This window comes from Artemia franciscana, chromosome 2 (assembly GCF_032884065.1).
Source record: "Artemia franciscana chromosome 2, ASM3288406v1, whole genome shotgun sequence".
NCBI classification, from domain to species: Eukaryota; Metazoa; Arthropoda; class Branchiopoda; order Anostraca; family Artemiidae; genus Artemia; species Artemia franciscana.
Window position 1 is genome coordinate 46,051,754 of NC_088864.1, and position 23,666 is coordinate 46,075,419.

A 23,666-nucleotide genomic window follows, 5' to 3' on the forward strand; every position below is an offset into this window, starting at 1 on the left:
TCCAAAGGATATGCCTTTTTAATTTAAAAGATTGCAATTCCCAATTCGATTAGCATTTGCAATCACCATCAACAAAGCTCAAGGTCAATCATTAGAAAAATGTGGTATAGATCTTAATACTGATTGTTTTTCCCATGGACAATTGTACGTTGCATGTTCGAGGGTCGGTAAACCTGACAATCTATTTATATGCAGCGACAATTGGACAGCGAAGAATGTTGTATATTCGCAAGTTTTACGCAGTTAATTTGTATTGTATCTATCTATCTATCTATCTATATAAAAACGAGTTGTGTGTATGCATGTTTGTTTGTTTGTAAAAAGAGCGTTTGCATATGACGTCATTATTAGTACATACGGCTTTGTATATGCAGAGACAATGGGAAAGCCAAGAATGTTGTATATTCGCAATTTTTACGTAGTTTGAAACACATATATAAATCTATCTATATTCACAGATGGGACACAGGGACACAACTACAATGGCGCGTAACTAATATGGCGCGTAACGACTTACGCGCGCGGGGGGGCTTGGGGGGTGCGCGAAGCGCCCCACCAACTAGGTGCTGGGGTGGCGCGAAGCGCCACCCCAACAGCTAGTATATATATATATATATATATATATATATATATATATATATATATATATATATATATATATATATATTTATGCTTTAAATGATCAAAACCATTGAAAAGATCGAAATTAGGCTATTAGGCTACAATTAAGTAAATAATATAAAACGGAAAAAAACATCACTTACAGGCCATAGAGAGAATGCACGAACAAAGTATCACAAATTCCTTCATTTTCTTCTTCCTAAAAGAAAAATACATATTTCTAAACGCATTAATTAAAATGATGGTTTGCCTTTTCTTTATTTGGGGTTGAATAAATCGATCAATTTAGTTTCTGCCAACAGGGTCGACAAGAATCATAAACAACTCAGAAGAACTACTGATCTCTGAGCCCCATCAAATTAAAAACAAAACAAAAGTTTTGCCTGTGTACAGCCCTATCAAACTAAAACTAATCAGCTTATATCCCCTCCTCTTCCTCAGTATTAAAAATCATGCTTGTTTGGGACCATTCTGTAACTTTCTTCGTAATTCTATTAAAAAATATTGCCCTTATAGTTCTGACAACTATTTTTGCTGCCAAGCAACAGTCACTGCTCTAGCAGCTGTTTTTTTCTTTTGATCAACGGTCTGTAGCTCTGAAGTGATAAGAGATGGATATCTCTTATCACTACAATCAGGGGAGGGGCAGTATCCAAACTCTTGCTTGTATTAATATCTGTTCTTTATAATTTTTACTTGAGTATTTATTTTAACTTTTACTCATTTTACGATTGAAATAGTCGTCTATATGAGTACCTGTTACATCTAGCTTATTCATTTAAATTTTTGATTGTTGTGCTTTCAATTATTGTTCGACACTAGTTTATAGTAGTTTTAAGTTGGGACTAAATCCCCAAAAAAAACACGGCCTAATGAAACCACAGCCCAAATTAGGTCCAATCGAACCTAAATTAACCCTCATGAAAATAATATAAGTTTCCTTCTCAAAAGAATATAATTCAATATTATGGGTGGTGTAAACAAGTTAAACCAAATGGCAATTTACGTATTTCGATAAAGGTAAAACTTTAACGCAAAGAGATAGTTCAGAAAAGAAAAGGTGGCAAGAAGAATGTTTTACAAAAAAATTCGCAAATTAACTTAAAACAACTCAGACGTATTTCAAATATATGGTTATCCACCTCCCCTAAACCCACTCTTCATGGTGAAGTATAGCCTGATTCTCCATGAAAGAATTTTATAATTCAGAAAATAAAGTTAATCTATGATTGTGGTTGTTGCTTATATTGTATTTACTGATATTACTGGGCAACCAAGGTTCGTTAACTTTGAACTCCAGTTAAGTTCGGTTAAGAAGCAACAACCACTTCTGGTAAAACCATTATGCCAATAATTTCAACACGATACACGATAAAGAAACACCAAAATAAAAAGGTAATTTTTTGAAAATTCTTTGGGGGGCAGACAAAAGAGATATGGACCTTTTTGTTGAAAAGGCTTGACAAAACATTATACTAAAGAGATAAATAATAAATAATGAAGTGATTTTAAATCGCTTCAGCTTACTGACATTGAAATAAAGCTACTTTTGGATGTTTATCCTGCGGAAATTTTTCACGCACCCTCGTTTTGTGGAAGAGACAAGCAGTCCCTCTTTGCAGGGTTCGGAAGGGTTATGTTCCCAGTTGGTCTTCGAATACTGAACTAGTTTCCTCTTACTACCGTGCAAAATTTTGCTTTTCGTTATGGAAAGAATGTGGTCGTCCCAAAACTGGTATTCTAATTGATTTTCGCGTCCGTACAAACAGAATGTTTTCAAAAGCTCTCACAGTTCATAGGTAAAATCTCATAAATAGTAACTCTGCTAGAGCAAGGTGAGACTGACATTATCTTTTCAAAATGGTTTCAGAAACACAGGTCGATGCTTCTTCTGTTTATGCCTCTGATATTTCAGAAGATGAATGGTATTTGTACTTTGAATCCGAATTTTCTTCACCGGATCCTGAGCTTCAACAACTTTACGAAGCGAAGCTCGAAGAAATTCTGACTGCTTCCCAGCATACCTATTTTGTCGTTACTACTAAGTCCGTTGAAAAAGCTATTTATCAACCAAAGCAGAAATTGTCTAGTGGTATTGATCATGTAAGTGCTATGCATCTAAAGTATTTTGGCTCTCTTCTTGTCCAGTATATCATACATTTAATGTAAATGATTTTAACTCAGTGGAGGGTTCCAACTACATTTTGTATTGGTGATCTTACACCCATTCCTAAAAAAGGGAGGGCAGACCCTCAGCGTTCCTCTTTTCGTCCAATTACTGTTGCGACATCTCTCTGTAACCTTTTGAACTTCTCTTCAGAAACGATCAGGATAATCGTTCTGATCAGGACGATCAGAAACGATCGAGGAACAGGATGTGCAGATTCACTTATAGTCGTTGCAAACGCTTTAATTGATGCAGAATCTGCGGGGGAATGTCTTGTTCTTGCTAGTAATGACGTCAAACATGCCTTTGACTCGTTAATATATCCTGCTATGCTTCTAAAAGCTGCCAAATTAGGGATAAGCCCCCCAGTTATTCTCACACTTCGGGACATGTGTTCTCGACTACGTATTCGACTAAAATTACCGTCCAATAAGGATATGCCTACAGTGGCTCGAACAAACCTTACTCCGGTTTTAAAAGGTGCACGCCAAGGAGCAGTTTCTTCATCTTGTCTATTTAATAACTACGTCCTTGCTGAGGATCGATGTCCCTCCTCATTGATTTTATTGTCAAGAAATATGTCACTAATTTGTCAATCTGACGATTTCCTGAGTGTTAGTCGCACCCTGCAACAACTCAGTGATGTTTTTTCTATGCTCCAAGAAGAATACTTTAAGCTTGGTTTACATTTAAATTCTGGCAAGTCTGAGATAGTCCTCTTTAACTGGAAGAGCGATTTACTAAATTCAGTAAAACATGGGACATCTTCGGTTCAACCTGTCCATTTGTCTCCCTATCGGTTCGTCTATACCTGAAATCTAATACCTCCTTATTGAGTATCTAACCTGCCGCATTTCCATTTTTTATGCGTCAATAATTTCCTACAAGTTCGGATTCAACCGGCACGTACTAGCTAGCCTTTTCATTGCAGTAGCTCTCCCTTATATTCTGCATATTTCACCCTTTTGGAAACTGTCAACTAATACAGACCAAACTAAAATACCTTCACTCTTCTTCCGTTTTGCAAAATATTTACTCCGGCTTCCACCCTGGCAAAGCAACAAAAAAATTGTCCGTCAGTTTAATATTGCTGACCAGAATATTGCATTAGCTAGAGTAATACCTGAACGCAATAAAAAAAAAAAGTGAATATGACTGCCCAGGAGTTATTCTGTATTTTTTTTAGTAGTCCATGCCTTTTTTTTTAATTGCTTGTTTCGTATTTTATGCTATTTTTACTTATGTTGTTTGTTTGTTTTCCTTTTTTTCTCTCTTTTTTGCTACTTCTTGTTCAAAACTTTTGTATGTCTGTGTCATGACCTTATATCTTACAGTAATTTTTAAATATTTTACTAATTCATGGTTTATTTTTATCAGTAAATGTCGTTGCCATGACAAGAGTTAGTGCAATAATCGGTTTCTTTTCTTTTTGTGCTTTTCTTTTGTTTGTGTTTGTTTCTTTGTGTTTTTTCCTCTACTTCGTCGTATCATTTTGGGTTTATGATGAGGCTTCAACAAATAAATAAATAATAAATAAATATAGGAAATCGAGTCTTTCTATCAAAACTCTATAACCGAAAGTGTTAGTGGCATGAGCAAATACAGCTAAATGAGCCACTTCATTCACAAAGCATCGTGAAAGAGAACTGTTCAGTTTAATATAAAGGTTGGGAGTTGAGGAATACAGATACACTCCCTTTTAGTTTAATTTGATCAAATTGTTTGATTTTTTAATTAACTTAAATAAAACAAACGTCTTACCTGAAGTAAAATATCCTTTCAAGTAAAAAATAAAACACTTTGCAACACCTGTTCTACAAATGGTGAAAGAATACATAAAATAAACATGCGGAAAATATCATTTTATGGCTAATTTATTGTAAATTGTTAATAAAAAATCGCTCTAAATAACAGTTTTGAAGCTGCTAAGAGAAAATATTTAATATTCTGTAGGCTAAGTTTCTTTTTTGACTGACAGAGAGACACTTTTGTTATAAGTAGCATCAATATACAAAAGAACCACATAAGCCACTTTAGAAAGTCAAAGACTTGTTAGTAGTGGCTGATAAACATTCAATGAGCAACAATACCGACAACACTAGCAAAAACAAAACAAAAATGAAATGAAATTAGACAAAAAAGTGGGGAAAAGAAAACAAAAGGAAAATAAAGAAGAAGAAGGGAGAGAAAGAGATTTAAAGAAAAAATCCTAACTTAAAAAACAATAAGCAATCCCATGTAAATTATCTACTTAATCTCTTCCCAGAAGGTGGTTCTTCAGTCTACTCTTAAACTGGCTAACATTTTCAGATAACCTTATACTCTTTGGTAAAGAACTCCATACTATTGATCCAACAAACCTAGGAGTAAAACTTGCCCTCTGAGAGCTACGACACTCATATACCAAATCATCCATATTTCTAGTCTCACAACTGTAGTATGAAGAATTCCTTGTAAAAATTTGACGAAAAATTTCTGGGGACAAACCATAAAATACTCTGAAATACAAAAGTAGCAAGTTTATAATCATAAAGTTGGTTAACATTAAGAATCATTAGTTTTCTATAATAATTAACTGTATCATTTTCACCATTGAATAATTTCCTAATAAACTAAAAACTTTGTTTTGTAAAACTTGAGCACGTTTAGAATTTGTATAAAATCCAACAGTCCATATCGCACAACCATAAAAATTACAAGGTATGACAATAGAATGACAAAGAGTTAAAAGGGCAGAACGAGATAACTGATTTCTCAGACGCGGAATCATACCAATCCCTATAGATACCTCAGCTGCCACCTGATCACATTGTGCTTTCCAACTCAGATTCTGATCAAGCTGGAAACCAAAGTATCTCAGTACAGCTACTTGTTTCAATGGCCTATTTGCCTTAGACCGGTTCAGCGGTCTATTTGCCTTAGACAGAAGGTTCATCCATCCCAACTTTAATTGGAAAGAAGAAGATGCTTCAATCTACTGCAAAATACTCTTTGAACAGTGTATACTTTGGTCTGGTCTGATGGGGATTTTCAGTGATAAAATATTCACGATGCTGAGGAACGAGGGGACTTTTGGGAACTAATCCGCTTGGCGTCTCTGAACCCGAATAGCAAGTATTACCAAGAAATTTATGATGCAAATTATATTTCAAATCTTGGCCAATACATTTTAACAGTTGGCTTAGAATTACGATTTCCCAAGATACCAAAAACCCTACAATTCAGCCTATCAAATTCACCCACCCAAAGACCACCACTCTTAGTTTGCTTCTCAAGATACAGGATTTCAGTCAAGAACTTAGTGAATATATATATATATATATATATATATATATATATATATATATATATATATATATATATATATATCTATATATATATATATATATATATATATATATATATATATATATATATATATATATATATATATATATATATACATATATATATATATATATATACTAGCTGTTGGGGTGGCGCTTCGCGCCCCCCCCAAGCCCCCCCGCGCGCGTAAGTCGTTACGCGCCATAATAGTTACGCGCCATTGTAGTTGTGTCCCTATGTCCCACCTGTGAATATAGATATATATATATATATATATATATATATATATATATATATATATATATATATATATATATATATATATATATATATATATATATATATATATATATATATATATATATATGGTTTTAACTACGTAAAACTTGCGAATATACAACATTCTTTGCTGTCCCATTGTCTTTGCATATAAATAGATTGTCAGGTTTACCGACTCTTGAACATGCAACATATAATGGTCCATGGGAAAACAATCTGTATTCAGATCTATACCTCATGATTCTAATGATTGCCCTTGAGCTTTGTTGATGGTGATTGCTAATCGACCATTCCCTGTCCCGGTGTCCCGGTCGTCATTTACATCCCCCTGTTTCCCCCGGTGTCCCCGTTGTAGTTGTGTCCCTGTGTCCCGGTCGTCATTTATATTCCCTGTGTCCCGGTCGTCATTTGTATCCCGGTGTCCCGGTCTGTATATACATTCGTTTTTTAGTTTTGTTTTTCTCCTTTATTTTTTTTCTTTTTTTTTCTTTTTTAGCTTATTTAGATTTTTAGATTTTTTAGTTTTTTTATTAGTTTTTAGTTTTTTTTTCTTTTTAGTTTTTTTGTCCCGGTCGTCATTTATATCCCCCTGTTTCCCCCGGTGTCCCCGTTGTAGTTGTGTCCCTGTGTCCCGGTCGTCATTTATATTCCCTTTGTCCCGGTCGTCATTTGTATCCCGGTGTACCGGTCTGTATATACATTCGTTTTTTAGTTTTGTTTTTCTCCTTTATTTTTTTCCTTTTTTTTTCTTTTTTAGTTTATTTAGATTTTTAGATTTTTTAGTTTTTTTATTAGTTTTTAGTTTTTTTTTTCTTTTTAGTTTTTTTGTAGTTTTTACCTTCTTTTTAGTTTTGTTAATTTTTTTTTTACTTATGTCCTGGTCGTCATTTATACTCCCTGTGTCCCGGTGCTTTGTTGATTGCTAATCGAACATTCCTTTTGTCCTGGTCGCTTTCTCTTTGAGTGTCGTCATTTATTTTTTTCTTTTTTAGTTCTTTGTTTTTACCTTTTTTAGTTTTTTTTAGTTTTTTAGATGAAAATTTTTTTTAGTTTTTTCCTTTTTTCTTTTTAGTTTTTTATTGGTTTTTACCTTTGTTAGCTTATTTTTCAGTTTTTTCCTTTTTTTTTAGTTTTTTTTTTATTTTTTATTTTTTTTAGTTTTTTACCTTTTTTTAGTTTTTTTAGTTTTTTTAGTTTTTTTAGTTTTTTAGCTTTTTTACTTTTTTTATTAGTTTTTAGTTTTTTCGTAGTTTTTGCCTTTTTTTAGTTTTTTCAGTTTTTTTTTTAGTTTTTTATTGGTTTTTACCTTTATTTTAGCTTATTTTTCAGTTTTTTCCTTTTTTTTTAGTTTTTTTTAGTTTTTAGTTTTTTTAGTTTTTTACCTTTTTTTAGTTTTTTTAGTTTTTTTAGTTTTTTAGCTTTTTTATTTTTTTTATTAGTTTTTAGTTTTTTTTGTAGTTTTTGCCTTTTTTTTAGTTTTTTTAGTTTTTTAGCTTTTTTATTAGTTTTTAGTTTTTTTTTGTAGTTTTTGCCTTTTTTTAGTTTTTTTAGTTTTTTAGCTTTTTTATTTTTTTTATTAGTTTTTAGTTTTTTTTGTAGTTTTTGCCTTTTTTTAGTTTTTTCAGTTTTGACGTCACCTGATCCAGTTTTTTCAGGTGACGTCACCTGATCCACGATCCACAGATCCACAGACAACTTATTTTTATATATATAATAGTTTTTTTTTTTACTTATGTCCTGGTCGTCATTTATACTCCCTGTGTCCCGGTACTTTGTTGATTGCTAATCGAACATTCCTTTTGTCCTGGTCGCTTTCTCTTTGAGTTTCGTCATTTATTTTTTTCTTTTTTAGTTCTTTTAGTTTTTACCTTTTTTAGTTTTTTTTAGTTTTTTAGATGAAAATTTTTTTTAGTTTTTCCCTTTTTAGTTTTTTATTGGTTTTTACCTTTATTTTAGCTTATTTTTCAGTTTTTTTCCTTTTTTTTAGTTTTTTTTTATTTTTTAGTTTTTTTTTAGTTTTTTAGCTTTTTTACTTTTTTTATTAGTTTTTAGTTTTTTTTTGTAGTTTTTGCCTTTTTTTAGTTTTTTCAGTTTTTTTTTTAGTTTTTTATTGGTTTTTACCTTTATTTTAGCTTATTTTTCAGTTTTTTCCTTTTTTTTAGTTTTTTTAGTTTTTAGTTTTTTTAGTTTTTTACCTTTTTTTAGTTTTTTTAGTTTTTTTAGTTTTTTAGCTTTTTTATTTTTTTTATTAGTTTTTAGTTTTTTTTGTAGTTTTTGCCTTTTTTTAGTTTTTTTAGTTTTTTAGCTTTTTTATTAGTTTTTAGTTTTTTTTTGTAGTTTTTGCCTTTTTTTAGTTTTTTTAGTTTTTTAGCTTTTTTATTTTTTTTATTAGTTTTTAGTTTTTTTTGTAGTTTTTGCCTTTTTTTAGTTTTTTCAGTTTTGACGTCACCTGATCCAGTTTTTTCAGGTGACGTCACCTGATCCACACATCCACAGACAGACAACTTATTTTTATATATATAGAAGATATATATATATATATATATATATATATATATATATATATATATATATATATATAAAGTAAAGTAATGGATACGGCATTAGACTTTACAGTCCCTACTGGCGGTGCTGATCTCCGTTTCTTGGCCCTTCAGCCAGAAGTGCAATGGGGGGTTGGGGGCCAGCCATCCTGTGCTTTCGCACACCCTTCCTGTTTACCTTCCCCATATGTCTCCAGGTGCCCATTTAGAGCTTGGTCGACTCTGGCTAAGCTTACAGAGTCACGCCACTGACCCCCGTCCCAAACTGAAGAATTGGGATATTTATATATATATATATATATATATATACTAGCTGTTGGGGTGGCGCTTCGCGCCACCCCAACACCTAGTTGGTGGGGCGCTTCGCGCCCCACCAAGCCCCCCCGCGCGCGTAAGTCGTTACGCGCCATATAAGTTACGCGCCATTGTAGCTGTGTCCCTGTGTCCCAACTGTGAATAGAGATAGATATAAATATATATTTTTAACTACGTAAAACATGCGAATATACAACATTCTTCGCTGTCCCATTGTCTGTGCATATAAATAGCATTTATTTTCCCTGTGTCCCGGTCGTCATTTGTGTCCTGGTGTCCCAGTTTGTATTTTCTCTTTGAGTGTCCCGGTCGTCATTTATATTCCCTGTGTCCCAGTGTCCCGGACGTCATTTGTGTCCCGGTGTCCCGGTCTGTAATTTCTATTCAAACAGTCCCTTTGTCTCAGTCGTCAATTATATATCCCGCCTGTGCCCCCGGCGTCCCCGTTGTAGTTGTGTCCCTGCGTCCCGGTCGTCATTTATATTCCCGGTCGTGATTTGTGTCCGGGTGTCCCAGTCTGTAATTTTTCTTTGAGGTTTCTGGTCGTCATTTATATTCCCTCTGTGTCGGTCGTCATTTGTGTCCCGGTCTGTAATTTATCTTTGAGTGTTTTTTCTTTTTAGTTTTTTTTTAGTTTTTTACATTTTTTCAGTTTTTTTTTCTTCTTTATTTTTCAGCGTCAATATGAAGTACATATCGCCGAACCTTTGTTTTTTAACTTAAATCTGGTAGGCATTGATGACCTGATCCAAGTCAAAATCCCAAACCCAATCATCATCGCTATCATTTTCAGTTTTGATATGTTTTGACTCTCGCTTTCCAGGTGGACTTTCATCTAACTGCGCGGTTTTGCGTTCTTTAGCCTCAAGCCTGTTTTCTTGCTGTTCTTGTGATTCCTCGGCACGCTTTCTTTTCTTACTTTCTCTATCAGCTGCAAGCCTGTTTTCTTGCTGTTCTTGTGATTCCTCGGCACCCTTTCTTTTCTTACTTTCTCTATCAGCAGCAAGTTTTTTGGCATAGACTCTTTGAGCAGCTTACTCGGCTGTTGCCATTGTAGGTTCTTCAGTCATTTTACAATTAAACATTTTTCCGTGAACGCATGTCATAAATACCATTAATGACGTCACCGTCATAGCAAAAATGACGACAACTAACTTGATGACGTCAGTCAACACAGAAACATGACGTCACCTGACAGACAGACAGACACACAGACAGACAACTTATTTTTATATATATAGATATATATATATATATATATATATATATATATATATATATATATATATATATATATATATATATATATATATATATATATATATATATATATATATATATATAGTTTCAAATCCCCCACAAGAAACCCTCTAAGTTTTAACTTCACACACCAAGCCGTTCCTAAGAGATAGCTGCTACACCCTTTTGACAACCTGCAAGCAGACGGTGTGTTACTCTTCAATTCAACTTCCCTCATCAATACTTCCTGAAAATCTCACCTTCATAACCTCAGGCAAAGTTGTAATAGTTGTCATAGTAGTAAAAGTAAGAGAACTAGTAGTACTAGTTTGTAGAACTACCGGTAGTAATAGGACTAGTAATAGCACCAGTAACAGCACTAGTACTAGTAGCAGCAGTACTATTAACGTATTGCCTTTCGGTCAGTTTAACACACTCCTCAACACGCTCTGGAAGTATCAGCTTAATACAATAATCCGTTGCTATGACAGCTACCCATATTCCCTTTTGATAACCAGTGTGTGAATAGTATTCAGTTCAACTTCCCTTTCCTTCCTTAAATTGTCATCTTAATACTCTTAGCCTTAGTAGTTGTTGCCATAGGAGTAGCAGTTAGAGCTGTGGTATTAGTAGGAGTAGTAGTAGCAGTGATAGTTGCAATAGCAGTAGCAATAGTAGTAATAGCAATATTGGTAGTAGTATTAGTAGAAACCTACTCGTGTTGCCTTTGGGTCAACTGATTTTTCCCTTTTAGAATCCCCTGAAAATTCCAACTTAATACCCTTATTCATTCTTGAGATGCGCCCTTTTGACAATCTACATGCATATAGTGTGTTTTGACTTAATTCCAAGTTCCTCTCAATATTGTCTCATTTTATTGTCAACTAGCTGTTGGGGTGGCACTTCGCGCCACTCCAACACCTAGTTGGTGGGGCACTTCGCGCCCCCCCCAAGCCCCCCCACGTGCGTAAGTCGTTACGCGCCATATTAGTTACGCGCCATTGTAGTTGTGTCCCTGTGTCCCACCTGTGAATAGAGATAGATATAAATATATGTTTTTAACTACGTAAAACATGCGAATATACAACATTCTTCGCTGTCCCATTGTCTGTGCATATAAATAGATTGTCAGGTTTACTGACTCTTGAACATGCAACATATAACTGTCCATGGGAAAAACAATCCGTATTCAGATATATACCTCATTATTCTAATGATGTGTCCCTGTGTCCCGGTCGTCATTTATATTCCCTGTGTCCCGGTCGTCATTTGTGTCCCGGTGTCCCAGTTTGTAATTTCTCTTTGAGTGTCCCGGTCGTCATTTATAGTCCTTGTGTCCCGGTGTCCCGGTCGTCATTTTTGTCCCGGTGTCCCGGTCTGTAATTTCTATTCGAACAATCCCTGTGTCCCGGTCGTCATTTATATATCCCGCCTGTGCCCCCGGCGTCCCCGTTGTAGTTGTGTCCCTGTGTCCCGGTCGTCATTTACATTCCCTGTGTCCCGGTCGTGATTTGTGTCCGGGTGTCCCAGTCTGTAATTTCTCTTTGAGGTTCCCGGTCGTCATTTATATTCCCTCTGTCTCGGTCGTCATTTGTGTCCCGGTCTGTAATTTCTCTTTGAGTGTTTTTTTCTTTTTATTTTTTTTAGTTTTTTACCTTTTTTCTTTTTTCAGTTTTCTTTTTCTTCTTTATTTTTCAGCGTCACTATGAAGAACATAACGCCGAACCTTTGTTTTTTTAACTTAAATCTGCTAGGCATTGATGACCTTATCCAAGTCAAAATCCCAAACCCAATCATCATCGCTATCATTTTCAGTTTTGATATGTTTTGACTCTCGCTGTCCAGGTGGATTTTCATCTAACTGCGCGATTTTGCGTTCTTTAGCCGCAAGCCTGTTTTATTGCTGTTCTTGTGATTCCTCGGCACGCTTTCTTTTCTTACTTTCTCTATCAGTCGCAAGGCTGTTTTCTTGCTGTTCTTGTGATTCCTCGGCACGCTATGCGAATATAAAATATTCTTCGCTGTCCCATTGTCTGTGCATATAAATAGATTGTCAGGTTCACTGACTCTTGAACATGCAACATATAATTGTCCATGGGAAAAACAATCCGTATTCAGATCTATACCTCATTATTCTAATGATGTGTCCCTGTGTCCCGGTCGTCATTTATATTCCCTCTGTCTCGGTCGTCATTTGTGTCCCGGTGTGTTTTTTCTTTTTAGTTTTTTTTTTAGTTTTTTACCTTTTTTCTTTTTTCAGTTTTCTTTTTCTTCTTTATTTTTCAGCGTCACTATGAAGTACATATCGCCGAACCTTTGTTTTTTTTAACTTAAATCTGGTAGGCATTGATGACCTTATCCAAGCCAAAATCCCAAACCCAATCATCATCGCTATCATTTTCAGTTTTGATATGTTTTGACTTTCGCTGTCCAGGTGGATTTTCATCTAACTGCGCGGTTTTGCGTTCTTTAGCCGCAAACCTGTTTTCTTGCTGTTCTTGTGATTCCTCGGCACGCTTTCTTTTCTTACTTTCTCTATCAGCAGCAAGTTTTTTGGAATAGACTTTTTGAGCAGCTTCCTCGGCTGTTGCCATTGTAGGTTCTTCAGTCATTTTACAATTAAACATTTTTCCGTTAACGAATGTCTTAAATACCTTTAATGGCGTCATCGTCATGACAAACATGACGACAACTAACTTCATGACGTCAGTCAACACACAAACATGACGTATATAGATTTTCATCTTCGTACCCTTAGCCTTATTAATACTAGTATCACAGTTGTAGTGGTAGTAGTAGGAGCAGTAGGAGCAACAGTAGCAGCAGTGTCAATAGTAGTAGTAGTAGTAGTATAAATACGTTGCCTTTTGGTCAGTTGAAAATCCCCATCATAATGCCCTGGAAGTTTCAGCTTCATACGGCAAGCCGTTCCAAAAATATTACTGATTCTCCATTTTGACAATCTTGTGAGAAATCCTTTTTTTTTTATTTATTTATTGCCTTATCACTTTACGACAGGCTGAGGCCCTCATATCTTTATTTACCCATCTTATTTATCTGTTCTCATTTACCAATTTTATTTTCCTCGACCGTTGACCAGTAACCTCTACCCCAACGGTCAAATTCAAATCTCTAATTTATCGTAAAACCAGATCGAAGAGGACTCCCCTCAAAAGCGAACATTAGAACAATATTCGGGGAGTTCTGATTCACAATTTCTGGACGACCGATAAAGATAACAACCCTGCTACTCTGATTTGGCTCATCTACTTTCCTATAGGATCACCATTCTTTGTTTGGACACTAGCATTTCTATTAACACGGGGGACAGCCTGTCATGTGTATCTACAAGTTTTAACGTAGTTCTCTCTTTTTCCAGAATTATACTTCTTCGCCCAAGTCACGACATTGCCTCAGCCAGGAAGAACTCTCAAGTTCGACTTCTTTTCACTTTATATTTCTTTTACGTGTTTTTTTTTTTACATTCTCTTCTTAAAGTAAAATTCCTTGTCTGGAGAGATCGTGAGTTTTAATAGGCCTTAGGAATCAGATTAAATAAAAAAACAAGTTTTTTGAAATGAAAGTAAGGAGCGACATTAAAACTGAAAGCGAACAGAAATTACTCCGTATATGAAAGGGGCTTTTCCTCCTCGACACCCCGCTCCTTACGCTAAAGTTTTTTATTGTTTTAAAAAGTAGAGTTGCGAGAAAGAATCAAACTTTAGCGCAAGGAGCGGGGTGTAGATCCTCCCATATAGCCCCCTCCTCTGAACTATACACCCAAACCGAACAAATCCCCATGATAACGTCGGTACACTTCCCAGTAACCATTACTTTATGTAAACATTGGTCAAAGTTTGCAACTTGCAGCCCCTCCCCCAGGGACTGTGGGGGGTAAGTCATCCCCAAAGACATAATTATTATGGTTTTTGACTATGTGGAACAAAATGGCTATCTCAAAATTTTGATCCGTTGACTTTGGGAAAAACATGAGCGTGGGAGGGGGCCTAGGTGCCCTCCAATTTTTTTGGTCACTTAAAAAGGGCACTAGAACTTTGCATTTCCGTTATAATGAGCCCTCTTGCAACACTCTAGGACCACTTGGTCAATACGATGACCCCTGGGGAAAAAAACAAAAAAAAAACAAAAACAAACAAACAAATAAACACGCACCCGTGATTTGTCTTCTGGCAAAAAATACGAAATTCCACATTTTTGTAGATTGAACCTTGAAATTTTTTCTCTAGGGTTCTTTGATATGCTGAATGCGATGATGTGATTTTCGTTAAGATCCTATGACTTTTAGGGGGGGTTACCCCCTGTTTTCCAAAATAAGGCAAATTTTTTCAGGCTCGTAAATCTTGATGACAAAGACTAAATTTGATGAAACTTATATAGTTAAAATCAGCATAAAAATTCGATTGTTTTGATATATCTCTTAGTATCGAAATTCCGTTTTTTAGAGTTTCGTTCACTATTGAGCCGGGTCGCTCCTTACTACAGTTCGTTACCACGAACTGTTTGATAGACTGTTGCCATAGTAGATAGAGAAGTGAACCTATACGCATAGCGACTACTGGTGGCACGCTACCATATTCAAAGAACTAGTAGTCGTACCCCATAAGGGTGGCCCCTTGCAAAGTGGTAGCTAGCGGTGTTCTTTTCTGTTCTATGGTGGCATTCTAGCTGTTTTCTATATATATTTTTTTCATTTGATTTTTCCCCCTACAATTTTTTCTTCGCCCGAGTCGGCTCATTTTTAGCAGAGGAGAGTTCCATATTCCTATCTATAAGCTAGCATTTTCTTGTCTATAGACTACAGACTAACATACTAGTTTTATCAGATACGATAATACAGCTTTTCGTTGTTAATAGAAATTAGTTAATGAGTAAGTGTGGTCATTGTTGTCTACAGAATGTAGCATAGCAATTGCCGATTCTGTCTCACTTATGTCATCCATTCAGTTAACATAATTTTCAGTTCATTTTACATCATTTTAACATCAAGTATTGCACATTTTGATCATTTTCCATCCCTAAATTTAGCATGGAAACAGATCCTTAGGAGTCAAAGTTGGTCTAATTTATTTACTTTTTCAAAATGTGAACACGGGTTCTAGGCCCCACTTAGATATCCCAATCAATTTACCCCACTTTCATTGAATTTATACATTTTTATAAGGGAATTGCTAACATTTTTACAATATTCCATCCTGAGTTTTAAGATCGAAACAGGTCTTGTTAAATAAGAATTTCATAAAATTGTGAAGTAATAGTTTAATTATATATCTTTTTTTGTACTACTAATAATATGTAATAATTTAATATTATTTAATGTTCGCGGATAGTTCAATATCAATATGTAAATATTTGTTGTTATCTTTCCCTTTTCTTTCTATAACCTTTAAAGCCATATCTTTACCTAATTTTTTAAATTTCTTATCAAGATCAGATGTCTTAGAATCAAAATACTTAGGAGTAAAGAGATGAACCATTTCACCTTTAAAATCAATAATGATGACGATTTTATTTCTATGTTTAGTTTCAACACATTTCAGTGCTTTAATCAAGTATTCCGTTCCAGTGTCTAATTCTTCTTGCCTAGTAGTACGACTATATTTATTTTCCTTTTTCATTTCGCTTATAAGTTTATCCATTTGTTAGTAATTGGTTTTACTAAAGAAATTTCCAAATCGAATGTAATTTTTACATTACCTTCCAATTAGTGTATAACTTGAAACAAGTCTCCCTTAGTGCAATTGGTTAAAGCGGTTGACCCGGAACCTGAAGGTTACGGTTTCAAGTAATACTGACTAATTTTAGAGAAGTTGTTTTTAGGATAAATCGATATCATATCCTTTATTTTCACTTTTATATTTTTCAATCTTATTCACCTGTATTTTAAGGAGTAATAGTTCAACAGGTTCTCGTTCATTCACTTTTGAATGTGTTACTCGTACATTACATTTTTGTTTTGCATCTAAACACGTTTTTATTTTTTTTTGATACTCTGATAAATAAATTTTATGCTCTTACATCTATTTTTATGAATCATTTTATGATAAAATTTAAACATTCTTTATTTTAAATCAACTTTGCTTTCATTGTCTTTTGAAATGCTTCATAGGGATCTTTTTCAAGTATATTTATTATAACATTTTCGAAATTGTCTAAACGATCAGATAACTTCATAAAACACTTCGGGTATAACAATAAAGTTAAAAACTTAGCTGCATCTGCACCAATTGTTAGGTTTGCAACGTCTCTAAGTCTTCTATTTTCTGCATTACTATCTTTTTTGAAACTTTTAAGGTATTTTTACTAATAGTCCTTTGTCATCAACTCTAGTAAGGTGATTGATAAATTTTTGTATACTTGCTAATATACTCGCTTAATTTCAGATTATTTAAGATTTGATCTTAAATAATTTCTTTTTGAAATCATTTAACGTTGCAAGAGTAACTGCATCTGCACCATTTTCTGGGTTTGCAACATTTTCAGTTCTTCTATTTTCCATATTTACATCTTCTTTGTTATTTTTAAAGTATTCTTTTACTAATAATACTTCACCATCGACTCTAGTCTACATATTACAAGGTAAATGATAAAGCTCAGTTAATCTAATAATATCCTCACTATTAATTTAAAAGAATTTGTTTGTTAACAACTTCACCCTTGAAATCGTTTAAAACAATTTTCAAATTTTTTAAATTAATAGTATTATTCTAAGAATTTGGATCGTCTACATTAGTTGATTGTTTCAATTGCAAATAAAGATTGCAATCATCATCGAGTAATATGATTTTGTTACGTGTATACTATCGATGTTTTCTTCCTAAGCTTCCAAACTTATTCATTTAGTATAGGGAAATTTTATTAAGTGGATATCCAAGTTCTTTCTTTACGTCATATGTTTTCAAATCACTTAGTAAGAATTCAATATTCTTTGCTGCTTGCTTAAGGATTCATGTCAAATTTTTCTTCTAATATGTTTGTGTTAGTAAATAATCTTTATATTTATCTTCTTCAAGATCCTTAGGATTCAGATACATTTTTTGAAAGTATCAATAATTATAAATGAAGTTCAAGAGTAAATTGGTTCGTCCACTTGCAGAGTTTCCACAAATCATTATTCGAAAAGGCTGTTGAGGTGGTATTAAAGGTTCATTTTTAAAAAGATCTTTATTTTTTCCACATTCATGTGCTTTAATAGGTACTTTTGCCATCCATTTACTTAGTAAAACGTTTTGTTAAGTGAAATTCAACTATGAAACCTATAGATTGGAATCTTATAGCTTTGAATCTTATAGCTTTGAAGCTTATAGTTTGACTTTAATTATAGAACTTCACTTTAATCAATAGCTAGTTTAAATATTATTCTTTAATTAGCTTATTAATACTTTAACTAGCTTACAGCTTCAAAAGATTTAATCTTCAGGGTACCGTATTTACTTTATTTTTCAAAACTTTTTACTCTTTTACCGTCTTTACTTTTTTTTAGTGTCATTAGGGTCTAGAGCTTTTTATTTTGTTTTTCTAAGAACATTCTGAGTTTATTGGCTCTTAAAGTATACTGAGTTTCTGATAGGCTTTTCACTTTTCCGAATAATACATCATTCTAAATCTGTAATGTTATTTTATCTTTAACAATATTTGTTTGGTACCAGCCAGTCTCTTCTTTGCTTTGAGTTCATCGTCACTCTCTTTTAAATAAGCATACATTTTCGGTCTTAAGCCTATAAACACTGAGGATATTAGATAATTCATCCTACATCATACCTATCACTTTTTCATTGACTGCGGGTGAGTTATAAGGATATTCTTTTTTATAATCCGAATTACCAAATTTTTAATGGAGATCAGTTTTAATATTTTCACGAAAATCCTCACTTAAAAATCATAAATAAAACTATCCGTATCTATTTGGCATACATCAATATTTTTATTATATTTTGGCTTCATATATTCATAATAAAACTCATACATCGGTAACTTAGACAAATCTAATACTGAGATTCTGATATATGGGTTTACATAGATATACATTTGACTTCACACTCTGGCTACCAAGAAATTGTCGCTAAAGATTACTTTCGATCTAAAGTTATATTTTTAATTATTTTTTTTTCTTATTTCGCCACTAGTGAACGTTCCAATACTAGCTCTTTTTCAAAAGTTTTACATGGTTTTCTCAAACCAAGCATTATTAATTAATTTATAGAAATCTGTCTCGAAATCATTCGTAATGTTTCGTGGTAACTTAGTAATGTGATTGATATATTCTCTTAAATAAGGTGACTTAAAAGTAAATGCTAGATTTCTATGTACTTTTTTTCAATATCAATCGATGCTTATAATTAATATCAAAATTATTATAATGAAAAACATAATTGATTTTATTAAGTAAAGTTGTACTTAATTTATGTTCGAAATGTTCAGGAGCTAGTGGTAAATCTATATGTAAATTGTGTAACTACCTTGGATATTCTAAACCCACTTCCTTAATTGCCCCTACATTATCCTTAATCATTTTTGATTGTAAGCAATATCTTAACTGTTGGCATTAGTCTGAGGGGTTTTTTCTTTTAAATGGTTGGGTATATTAATGAATTTAAAATTTTTTTAGGCAAATTTTGAGAACTTGCCCAACCGGGGCGAGTTATTGTAATCTAGATATATCAGATAATTTGAAGTTTTTATTTCATCAAAGGTTGTTATATATTTATTATTAGCATAACTTTTCATACATTGGAGACGCCACATTTTATTCTTCTTTTTCTAAATGTACATAGATCTTCGTCAGAGAAGAAGGGAATTTAAGCCTTAGAATGTTTGAGAAAAGTTTCCCATGTTAGTCCTGGTGATAAGAAGAAATGCAGTGGATCTAGTTTATAAATACTTAAATATATGTTTCTAAAATTTTCAGCGACATCTGATAAAACTAAACATCACTTCTTAGGTATAATTTATGTAATCTAATAGTGTTTTACATTTAAGTGATTTCCAAATAGATTTCGTTCTTATATATTTTTCTTCAGAAATATTGTTCCCTGTTAATCTAAAATAAAACTTGTCTATTGAAGGCAACTTTGTGCCATTTATTTTTTCATAGCTGGTAATATGTTCATAAGGATAAATCCCTTTCTTTATTTTTTCTTTGAATTCTTCACAATTTTTAAATACATAATAAGTATACTTAGAATTATTTCTTAAACATTGGCAATTTACTTTACATTCACATTTAGCTAAATTTTCAGAAGGTCTATCTAACGATGAGGCCATAAAACTGAGTGAATCTATGAAATCCTTTTCGCATTGGGTTTCGTTAACAATTATCATTTTATAGAACGATATAAAACTCTCCGCTGAATCAAAACACTGCTATTAGGTATGAATTCTCAAAGAAACAAATGAGCGTCATATTTTGAGAGATTTTGCATTATAATAGGGATACGTTTAGGAATTATAAAGTTTTTATTACATTCCGCATGAGTTAATCCACGTATATTACCAATTATGTGGTATTGATCCATATGAAAATTGGTATATATTATTTCCTTTTCACAAATATGACAGCTTTTATTAATTGTATTGTTCCTTTTTCTCTTACTTTTTCTTATACGTAAACATGATCTCTCTGTCTATTTTCATACTTATTGGCTATTTTTGTGCACACTTCTGTTATGGTAGTTACAAAACACCCGCTAGTATCTTGACCAAATTATAAGCAATATTTATTTAGTGCTATGTCAAAAGAACAAAACACTTGAGATTTATAAGAAAGTTGTTTTTTTTTCCTCTACTTCAACTGTCTTTTTCCTTTCTTTTGATTAAATTCTTAATTATACGATTCAAAATCAGCTTTGATAACGTAAGGTACTTTCATTTATTTAGCTATATTTTCAAATTTAGTTGTAGATCCCCATTTTGGCATAATGATGTCAGGATCTTCACAGATTTCTTTTTTATTATCTTTTTCAAATTTTTTTTGTTCATTAAAGTGTTTTCCAAAGAATGTACATAGATGAATTTTATGCCATTCTTAGTTATTTGAGATGCAAGTAATCTACTTAAGTCATAAATTAAAACATAATGACTATCAAAATGGAGTAAATTAATCACTAATGCAGCAGTTTTTCCATTGATCTTTGTGTTAGTAATATAAGCTCTAACCAATTTATTTTCGCAAATTTCAAATAAAAAGTTTCAATATTATATCTGTTTTCAAATTAATGAATATCCATAGGAAAAATACCAACCCTGCAAAGTTGAAGTCATTGTCATAGGGTTTATATTTTGATAGTCTATCAACATTTTTGGAATTCGCTGGGTGGCTTTAAGCGATTGACCAAAGAAAGTATTTACTATCATTATTATTTTATATTAGTGCAAGCTTTTTTATTTTTTTTTCAAATTCAGGTAATTCTTTATAAGTAACTCCCACATAATTTGGTAATTTTGTCATTCTATAACGTATTTCATTGACTCTTTCAAATTGTTTTCCAGATGTTGGTGTAGTCTCTACGACTAATGTTTGTATAGTCCCGTGATTACTATTTGATGTCTTTGATCGATATCATTATTGTTTTTAAGAAGCCAGGAATAAATATTGTAAGTTCTTCATTATCATTCTAAGGATAAATACTACATTTGTATTAGATTTAACTCTGTAGCTACCTCTATCATTCATTCTAACTTTTAATTCTCTAGCAACTGTATCAAAAAGTCTGTAAAAATCAGTTCCATTTGCACTCATTCAAATACTAACTGTACAGGAATTTTTCCTAATCCATTGAATATTTGGATCATTATTGTCTCTAAACATATGGTTTGGGATATCTAGAACTTCTCGTATTATTTTCTGATTTATAAATAAATTTTAAACATCAATTTTTGTTCCGTTTTTAACACTCTCTCGACCAGTTAGATCTTGAATGAATTGTCTAATTTTTTCAAAATCTTTTTTTTGATTTCTATTTGGTTATTAAAATAAGTATCTACTTTAATCTTCACTTCATTATCATTTCCAGCTATTGAGATCTGTTTTGAATTTTGGATTTTTTTTTAAGTTTAGCAATATCTTTATTTCATACACAACTAAATTGATAGATGAAATTGTGTATAGATGAATACACGAAATTGTGTATAGATGAATTGCGGTCCTTCACTAACAAGCGAAGTACCGCTCAGATAAACATGTACAGAGAAAGAAAGACACAAGCAAACAGCTACTCATAGTCACATGCACAGAGAGAAAGAGAAAGAGAAATACAAAAACACATACAAACAAACACCAAAGACACAAAGACAGGCATACATATGTTCGCGTCCAGGCAAAAGGAGAGTGAGGGTGAGAGAGAGAGAGTGAGAGAGAGAGACAAGCGAACAGTCACTCAGACCCACAGGCATAGGGAGAGAGAGAGAGAGAGGGCGGAGAGAGAAAGAGGGAGAGAGATAGAGAGAGAGAAGAGAGACAGAGAGAGAGAAAGAGGGTAAGAGAGAGAGACAGGGAGAGAGAGAGAGAGAGAAAGAGAGAGAGAGAAAGATAGAAACGAACGGAGTCATTCAGATACTCAAACACACAAAGACCATCCGGTCAGACACACAGGCACAGAGAGAGAGAAAGAGAGATAAAAACACTTACAAACACACAGAGTCAGACACACAAATGCAGACACAGAGACAAGCAAACACCCACTCAGACGCACAGGCACAGAGAGGGAGGAAAAGCAAACAGCCAGTCAGACACAGAGGCAGAGGTAGAGAGAAAGTGAGACTGACTTAAACACAAATTAGCACACTGAGTATCCATCACAAAGACAGATACAGAGACAGTCAAAGACCCAAAGAGACACACAGGCACGGAGAAAGAGATAGAGAAAGAGACAAAAATACTGCAAACATACAGAGTCAGACTCACAAACTCACAAAGATAGACACAAAAACAGGTAAACACCCGCTCGGATACACATGATTAAAGCAAGAGAAAGAGAGAGAGAGACGCACACAGGGTCAGAGACGCAAACAAACGTAGAAAGAGACAACATAGAAAGAGAAAGAGAGAGAGAGAAAGAGAGAGAGAAAGTGATAAGGCACATACAAATCAACAGAGTCAGACAAACAAACACAGAGACAATCAAACACCCTCTCGGACCCAAAGGGATAAATCTGTAACCTGCTTTATGTGTTTGTTTGTGTGTGTTAGGTTTGCTAGTGTATGTATGTGTGTATGTATAACGTGTTTTTCTGTGTGTGTATGTGTGTGTGTGTGTGTGTGTGTGTGTGTGTGTGTGTGTGTTTGTGTATGTTTTTGGGTTTGTGAGTGCTTGTGTATGTGTGTTATGCGTGTGTTTGCGTACTTGTGTGTGTGTGTGTGTGTGTGTGTGTGTGTGTGCATCTGTGTGATTCTTTTCTCTCTCTATCTCTCTCTCATTCTCTCTGTGTTTTAGCAGCTCTTTCCTTGTCTATATATTTCTCTGACTGTGCGTCTGAGCGGATGTTTGCACGTCTCTCTATATACCCGTGTGTCCCAGTGGATGTTTGCTTGTTTCTTTGTCTGTCTTTGTCCGTTTGTGGGTCTGATTCTGTTTGTTTGTAGGTTTATTTGTCTCTGTCTCTCTCTCACAAACAGCCACTCAGACAATAGGGCGTAGAGAGAGAGAGAGAGAGAGAGAGAGAGAGAGAGAGAGAGAGAGAGAGAGAGAGAGAGAGAGAGAGAGAGAGAGAGAGAGAGAGAGAGAGAGGGGAGAGAGAGAGAGAGAGAGAGAGAAAGAGAGAGAGAGAGAGATGCACAGAGACAAATGTTTTTGTAGCCCTGAATCTGTTTTTTTGCTAGTTTATTTGTCGTTTCTCTATCTTTCTCTCGCTCTCTTGCTCTCTCTCTCTTTTTCTCTCTCTTTCTCTGTGCTCCAGTGTCTGACTGGCTGTTTGCGGGTTTCTGAGCGGTTGTTTGCTTGGTTCTGTGTCTGTGTTTGTGTGTTTGTATGTCTGAATCTGCGTGTTTGTAGGCGTTTTGTCTCGCTCTCTGTCTCTCTCTTTCTTTTTACCTGTGTGTCTGAGCGGCTGTTTACTTGTCCCGTGTCTTTAATGTTTGTGTTTCTTAATTTGTTTGTCTGTACATGTTTTTATCTTTCTGTCTTTCTCTCTCTGTACCTTTCTGTCTGAGTGGCTATTTG

At 33.8% G+C, this 23,666-nt stretch overlaps 1 long non-coding RNA gene across 1 annotated transcript in view; it reads right to left on the reverse strand.

Annotated features, from left to right (window-relative positions):
- Positions 1–8,936, reverse strand: part of LOC136042793 (uncharacterized) — a 161,038-nt gene extending 152,102 nt beyond the window's left edge. The window contains exon 1 of the long non-coding RNA XR_010621434.1: positions 8,844–8,936. This is a non-coding gene — a long non-coding RNA (uncharacterized LOC136042793). The remainder of the gene's footprint in view (positions 1–8,843) is intronic.
- Between the last annotated feature and the right edge of the window lie 14,730 nt (positions 8,937–23,666).